We start from the raw sequence: 6,975 nt of genomic DNA, 5'->3' as shown, positions 1-6,975 counted from the left end.
CACTTATCTCGTTTTGTTTTACCCTAACATTGTGTTGAAACAGCTGTTTGTGACATGCTACAATGGTTAGCATGTTAGCAGGTGATATAATGAAGGCTAAAAACCAGCTAATATGAACTTGTCAGGCTTGCAGCATTGCTTTGCACAGCGCTGAGCAGAAAACAAGTAATAACATCATAATTACTTTAGAATAACAAATAAATTATCATTTTCTGTAGTTTATTTGGTGTGTTTTGGATCTTAAAAAAAAACAACATTTTTTTGTATTTTTCTTAAAAATGTTTCTAATATTTTCTCAAACATAAGAGCCTTCTGATGGAAAAATTTAAGCTCTAGATGAACTGTGACACCTACAGTGTCATTAAAAAAAGCTTAATGGTGATCTCTACTCACATCTTCTGCTCTCTCAAATGATGATACAATCAACATGGATTACATGGAGATTCAGTGGTAAAATAACAGAAAAAGACTTGATTTTGACACATCTGACTTCAGGAAATACAGGAAAGTTCAGGTCAAACAATGGTAGAAGGTTGAGCATTGTTTATCCATCCATCCATCCATCCATTTTCTTCCACCTATCCGGGGTCGGGTCGCGGGGGCAGCAGCTTCAGAAGGGAGGCCCAGACCTCCCTCTCCCCAGCCACTTCTTCCAGCTCCTCCGGGGGAACTCCAAGGCGTTCCCAGGCCAGCCGAGAGACATAGTCCCTCCAGCGTGTCCTGGGTCTTCCTCGGGGCCTCCTCCCGGTGGGACGTGCCCGGAATACCTCACCAGGGAGGCGTCCAGGAGGCATCCTTACCAGATGCCCGAGCCACCTCAACTGGCTCCTCTCGACGTGGAGGAGCAGCGGCTCTACTCTGAGTCCCTCCTGGATGACTGAGCTTCTCACCCTATCTCTAAGGGAGAGCCCAGCCACCCTGCGGAGGAAACCCATTTCGGCCGCTTGTATCCGGGACCTCGTTCTTTCGGTCATGACCCAAAGCTCATGACCATAGATGAGGGTAGGAACGTAGATCGACCGGTAAATCGAGAGCTTCGCTTTCTGACTCAGCTCTCTCTTCACCACGACGGACCGGTACAGCGCCCGCTTTACAGCAGACGCTGCGCCAATCCGCCTGTCGATCTCCCGCTCCGTTCTTCCCCCGTTCGTGAACAAGATCCCCAGATACTTAAACTCCTCCACTTGAGACAGGGCGACCCCCCTGACCCGGAGCATTGTTTAGGTCCTTTAAAATCCTTTTGTATCCATCCTCTGACTTGTACTTTTCAGTCATATCTTCTTTGGTTTGAATTAAGACAGTCACTTTGAAGGGGGTACATACTGTATGTATGCAGTTACTTATTTTAAATGACACACTTTTATCTAATTGGTGAAAAGTTGGTTTCACTTTGATTTACACTTTGCTATGGGTGTGTGCACTTTATCAGTTCATTTCAAGTATCTCAGCTGTTCCTGTGCTATTCTGGAGACAGGCAACTCTGGGGTATTTCTTGGGATCTGTTGGATACACTTTTGGGGATCACTGCTGTGACTCTCCACAACTTCACTCTTGGTATTTCTGCAGCATCTTGTGCTCTTTCTTCCTATTGTTTCACTCACTTGGCATCACTACATCTGGAACCACTGCCTTTATCTATGTTATACAGTTCACATTGCAGACAAATGTGACCCAAATCCGATTTTTTTGCCACATGTGACCCATATCTGATTTTTTTTTATGACGATCTGAACGCGACAAATCCGATTTTTTCATAACCGACCCAGGCCTTTTTAGTATGTGGTACTAAATCGGATACATATCTGACGTTTTTCAAATCGACTGCAGTGTGAACGCTGATGTCATATTCCAAGTCATGCTGTTTAAATCTGTAGCTCTTTGTGCTTTCAGCTCCAAAACAGACGTCTACTTGCTTCCTCTGTTTACTTTTAATTTTCCATGTAGATTGTATGATAATAACGTCCAGCCTGGGTCGCGGACCATATCGATCCTTAAGTTACTCGGTCGATAGGCCTACTTTATTTGCAGCTCGTTGCTTCGTTCCAAATATAAAAAGCTTCACTGGAGCATCCCAGCCATGAGTCTTGACTTTGACTGTGGGACCTCTACAGTAGTTCCTGTTCACTGTTCCAGTCTCGTTGTTTTGTTGTTCCAGGTATTCTCTGCCTGCATCTTGTATCATGATATGGTAGACCCTGGTCTCTGTTGCTCTTGTGTTGCCATGATTAGTGCCTCTGCTGTTCTTTAGTCTATATAACAGTATGTGTGTGTTTGTGTGTGAGAGAGAGAGAGTGAGAGAGCTTTAACTAAACATTTTATAACATGTAGATGAATAAATGTTTTAGATAAACGTGTTTTGGTTTTTGGTCCTGGTTATTAAGTACTTTCATCAATATAACAGAACTTTTCTTTGGATCTGAAGTCGTCTCCACATTCATGAGGCGTCACACAATGGAAGAGAATGAATCTGAAATTTGCTGCTAGGCAGCATTTTTCTGTTGTTGTTTATTCATCAACTCAGTGCTTGTCTGACTGACACTCATGCAGCGCTGCTTTGTGCTGCTGCTCAGCTTCACTGTTGCTCTTAAACCTTTCCAAAGGTTACATTTCTCTCTCAAGGTCCTCCTACTAGTTTTCGTTATGATGGAAGCGAGACGTTCTCTTAAAACCTGCTTTCATTCACCTCCTCAAGAGAAAAATATTTCACGCTCAGTGACCTTTGATATTTTTTGTAATCTATCCTGAATAGTTTGCAGGACAGTGTGACAGCAGATCTAGATGAAGTGTTTACACTGTAGATGATGATGATGATGATGATACAACATACAGGATTTATCATTTGTTAACTTTCAATAAACGATGCTTCTTAAATGTAACTGACACATTTTCAATCTCTGCACCAATTTTTTTCAGACAGATCTGTGTCACTGTGCAAAGAAGAAACACACTGACGTCTTCAGCATCTTCTGGTGAGTCTAAAATTAAATTTGTGAGTCCTTTCTTTGGTGTTTGCTTGTGTTGTCAAGAATATTTGAGGCAGCATTGATGACCAACCCCATTCACCTGTTCAGCTTTCCATGAACAAGTCCTGTTCACTTCCATCCATTCTTTTTTTGACTTCCATCTGTTTTTCATAAACTCATTCGGACTCTTTAGTTTCTGGTAGTAATTAGAACCAATAGAAAATTATTCAGTTATTTAGCTTGTGTTTGCCTGCAGCAGCTTGTTAAGTTGTATTAATAAAAATACATATTTAATATTATTATTATGCTTTAAAATGGAGTTTATAATGGATTTGCCCTCTGGGCACATGTTTCCAAAGTCACACAATCATCACTTCACATCTTCAACACTAAATCAAGTGGGGAAAAAAAAAACATTGAATGCATTAAAGGCCGAGCTAATCGATCCTGACTGTGCTTATCAGTGACTGTCAGGCTGACGAGACAATCTCAGAACTGCACAGTAGGCTGGAAACTGGAACAAGACAAATGTGTACAAACATTCAGTAGGTCAGCCAAGGACCCCAATAACAAACCCATCACTGAGAGTCTCAGTCCAAATGACTGGTCAGGATGGAACGACAGGAAAGATCACAGACACGTAAATCAGACCGACTCCGTAGCAAATGTTATTCTACAGATTGGGATTTTTCTCTACAGGAGAAACCAAACACCAACACATAATTCACAAACAAAGGCAATAATAACTTCTGATTTTACCAAAAGATGTTTTGACAGTAAAATAAGTTGTGTTTATTTTATGTCATGTCTTTACTTAGGATACATTCACACTTCTGACAGTCTGAATGTGACAAATCTGATTCCTTTTTTTTTTTTTTTTTCAAATCTGACCCAGGCCTTTTCAGTATGTGGTTCTAAATCAGATACATATCTAATGTTTTTCGAAGCGACTGCAGTCTGAATGCTCCTTTCACCAGACTTTTACTCCAGTGAGGAGATCGATCCAAGTATTTAGAATATTAATCCCAAACTTGTGGAGTTTAAATCTGTAGTTGTAGAACAGAAGTCCATCTGCTTAATCTTTGTTTTTTTTTTTCCATATCCTAGATGATAATCCACAGAAACATATGATAGTAATGTAGTTGGGCCGTATCGATGCTGAAGTTACAGGATCGATATTTCAGTTTTAGCACGTTGCTCCTGTTCCAAAAGTAAAATGCTTTACCGGAGCATCCGGTCAGAGACAGGTTCAGATATAAACACTGAACCAAACAACCATGTCGGACGGTTATTGAACCAACTCTGACTGCACAACAAATTCTAAATCAGCATGCTAACATGTAGCATCCAAAGGCTTCTTCTGTAAACAGTGAGCTGAATGTGAAGTCACATTATCTAAACAGGACTGTGTAGAGTTCTCACTGGAGTTAAAATATGTGACCGTTCACACCAAAATATCAGATTTTTGCAAAAAAAATCAGAATTATGCATTAAGACCTGCAGTGTGAATGTAGCTTTAATCTGATGGATTTGAGTTGAAAAAGCGATCATAGTGGTTTTCCTTTTTTGCACAAACCTGTACATTCCAGACTGAATAAAAATATTTTAGATTTTAATCAGCAAGTTGAAAACTTCTAACTTTAGCCTCTTTTGTCTCTAACAGTTTCTGGTGCTTTGCAAAATAATAAACTGACCACATTGAGGCATTTTCAGTGTGTGTGTGTCAACACACAGTGTGATTATATCAAAATGCAAACTGGACATGGAACTGTTTCAGCACATAAACCCATAGAAACCCCAAGAAAAACACAGTTTTTTGTTTCAGCCGGAAAAATAAAAACATCTCTTCAAACCTCCAGAAGGTTTTCTGTCATCTATCAGTCATTAAGGCTGAGTCAGATGAAAGCATCATGCTGTTTTGTGATTTGTAAAAGACCAAAGGCTGAACACAACCGTTTCAGTTTATGGTGAAATAGCACATTTATCCTGGGAGGAGTCTTAGCTCAGTGGAACAGATGTCATCTTCCAGTTGTTGAGAGTTTGACCCCCAGCACCTACAGCATGCAGAAGCGTCCTTGAGCAAGACACTGCACAACCCCCACCTAGCCATTGGCCCAATATTCATAAGGGGCTGATAGTTTTCACTCATGGTGCTGACTTTATCTTTGAATTATATTAAGATTAAACATGAAAAACATGTAACTACAAGACATATAGATTAGATTTCAGCACACATGTAGATCTGCAGACTTCATAAGATCCCAAATATTCATATTTTGTCAAATTATTAAGTGTCCCATGAGCCTTTGCTGCCCGAGCGTACATCAAGCTAGCCACCACACTGGCTGCTAGCTTAATATAGAAAATAAAAGGCCTTTACTTAGAAAGTAATTGTTTTTCATATATTATATTATTGCATTTGGCTCGCAGGTTTTTGTCTTGTTCCTCTCAAAGAAAAGGTTTGGGCACTTTTTAGGTTTTTAGTCTGTAAAAATCACTGTTTGTGTGAAAGGGTGGATGAAAAACTGAGTAAAGCAGAACCTTTAGAATAAAAACTGAAAACCATTTACTTTAAATATTCTCCAATTTACGTATTAAGTTTTGCTGAATCTATTCTTGCATTTCATATTTCATTTTTTTAATGCGTCATGGATGCAGTGTGTGTTCTCTGACATTTCCTCATTCAGCTGATAATAAATCTTCATTTCCAAAGGGCTTAGCTTTGCTGTGCTCTGAGTGGATGTTTGAGCTTCTGACCTCTATAAAGAGATAGAGGCATATATCCCATAATAAGACACATTCATCCAGATGACCTTCCCAGTAACCATAATATCTTAGCAGCAGGCAAACTGTCAGAGACTGGTTGTTTGACAGTGTGTCTGTCTTAGTGTTAAAGAATTAGAAAACGGACAAAGGAGCTTATCTAAGCAGTTCTTTGGCCAGACTTCCTGTTTGGTTGTGACTGTGTGTCTCCATCTCCTCCTCCTTTAGATAAGAGTCATTTTCTTTGGAAGCATCACTCCCAACAAAAAGTACTAATTTATTGTTCTGTGTCAGGCCTGGCTCAGGATTTTTTTCCTTTTCTAATAGAATTTTCCAAACGCAGACAGAATATTTTGAGACTGGGAATGCACATTGCCCGCTGCCAGACCAGCTTCATGCCAGAGTTTTTAACTCAGATTATCTTAAGCTGAAAAATAATGAAGGTGTTGCTGTTTTAGTCAATTCTTATGTGCACTCTCCTGCAGTATCACACAATGTTTTACACCCCATTGCCCTTTCTGACACAACCTGAGCCCAAACCTGCCGCCTCAGGGTTACAAGACAGCAGCACTGAGCACTGAGCTACTACAAGACCCTCAATCAGCCACAGATATTAGAAAGAGTTGAGGTGAAAGACAGATTTGTTGATTTTCCAGTCCCTCAGCTGTAGTCATAAGGTCTGGATCATGAATGAAACAGCAAACAAGCCGCTGAAATTAGCTTCTGTTGAAGGAGGTCAGGCTCCGTCAGAGAAAAGGCAAGGAGCTCCATCATTCGGATGGAGCTCAGAGTAGAGCTGCTGCACCTTCAAATCAAAACAAATCCGTTAAGTGGATGCCTTCCTGTAAAAGGGTTCTGGGCACGTCCCAACTGTAAGAGGCCTCAGGGCAGACCCAGGACTCACCAGAGGGATTATGTATCCTCTCTGACCTGGGAACACCTCTGGGTCCCCCAAGACGAGCTGGAAAGTGTCGCTGGACAAAGAGGTCAGGGCTTCTCTCCTGGACCTGTTGCCTCTATGATCTGATGTGTTTAAGCTACACATTCTCACTCCCAAGTCGTCACATATTGACGCTTAAGGTAAGGTTCCCTCTGCGTCTTATTTTGACGCAKMAGGTRMSCCCCTCGCGTCACTCCTTGACGCCCGCGGCTTTTCCGGGTTGCGCCACCAGGGGTCTTTGGGTCGAGGGTCTGAGGTTAACATGAGGGATCAGGATTAATGGTTAAGTTTAGGTACTGGGATCAGGGG

The 6,975-nt window shown here is 41.1% G+C and overlaps 1 protein-coding gene across 1 annotated transcript in view; it reads left to right on the top strand.

Annotated features, from left to right (window-relative positions):
- Positions 1-2,873: 2,873 nt before the first annotated feature.
- Positions 2,874-6,975, top strand: part of cdh11 (cadherin 11, type 2, OB-cadherin (osteoblast)) — a 98,982-nt gene continuing 94,880 nt past the window's right edge. The window contains exon 1 of the mRNA XM_014021209.1: positions 2,874-2,969. The gene's annotated coding sequence lies outside the window, so the exon portion shown is untranslated. The remainder of the gene's footprint in view (positions 2,970-6,975) is intronic.

Source organism: Austrofundulus limnaeus, unplaced genomic scaffold (genome assembly GCF_001266775.1).
Source record: "Austrofundulus limnaeus strain Quisiro unplaced genomic scaffold, Austrofundulus_limnaeus-1.0 Scaffold282, whole genome shotgun sequence".
Taxonomy (NCBI): Eukaryota; Metazoa; Chordata; class Actinopteri; order Cyprinodontiformes; family Rivulidae; genus Austrofundulus; species Austrofundulus limnaeus.
The sequence above is the reverse complement of the archived record's forward strand: the minus strand, read 5'-3'. Positions and strand labels throughout refer to the sequence as shown.